Source organism: Asparagus officinalis, chromosome 8 (genome assembly GCF_001876935.1).
Source record: "Asparagus officinalis chromosome 8, Aspof.V1, whole genome shotgun sequence".
Classification (NCBI taxonomy): domain Eukaryota; kingdom Viridiplantae; phylum Streptophyta; class Magnoliopsida; order Asparagales; family Asparagaceae; genus Asparagus; species Asparagus officinalis.
Genome location: NC_033801.1, coordinates 74517901 through 74518851, shown reverse-complemented (window position 1 = coordinate 74518851; position 951 = coordinate 74517901).

The following is a 951-nucleotide window of genomic DNA, read 5'->3' as shown; positions in this document are numbered from 1 at the left end:
ATTGTAGTGCCCGTGGACGCTAGCTTGCTCGTCAGGATTCCAAGATGATGCATCAGTCGGAATGGCATGATGCTAACAGCAGAACCCGGATCAACTTGGATCCGGTTGACCATGCTGGAGCAAATGTGCCCTATGAAATACAAAGGCCGATCATGCTTTGAGTTCTTCGTTTGCATGTCTTCTTTGGTAAAAGAGATGCATGGAAAATGATGCGCCGTGAGATTGCAGTGTTGAGCTGACTCTGCATGTCTTCTTTGGTAAAAGAGATGCATGGAAAATGATGCGCCGCAAGATTGCAATGCTGAGCTGACGGCTCTGGTCCTTCAGGAGATGGCTTGATTCGAGTTAAGAAAGCTTCAGAATCGCTCAAGGCCTCTTGTAAGGCTTTCCTTGTATCCTTGGAAAGACGCAGCAGCTTGTATAGGGTTATCCTAGCCGGGATGTTGGTCAACTGCGCCATGATGTCAAAATGGGGTGGAGAGCTTGCATTTCCCGGTTTGTCTCTCCCAATCGGGTGATTGAATCGAGACTGCCTCGGGTTTTGGGCTTCTTGACGTAAAGGCTCTTTCCCCTTCTCTTTCTGCTGGACTTTCTCCGTAGCCATAGGCGTTGGGGGAATTGCTGAAAAACATCAGGGTACTTGTAGTGATACTCATTCCCACTTCGGGTTGCAAAGGTCTCCTGTTCATCTTCAGAAAGCGGGAAGGCGGGAATTTCTTCGTCATCTTCTCCTGGAATAGCAGAAGCTCCATAACAAGACTTACCTTTTCCTTTTGACTTTTTCTTGGAAGAGGTTCCAGTCCATTGTTCATCTCCGATCAAATCTGGATGAACCCAAAGAATCTCACCATTAGGGGCTGTGTGTGGCACAAGTCCTTTCAAGCGCTGCTTGTGAGGATCGTCGTTCACCGTCTTCACTGCTGCCTTTATTACTGGCTCAAGCTGGAACCA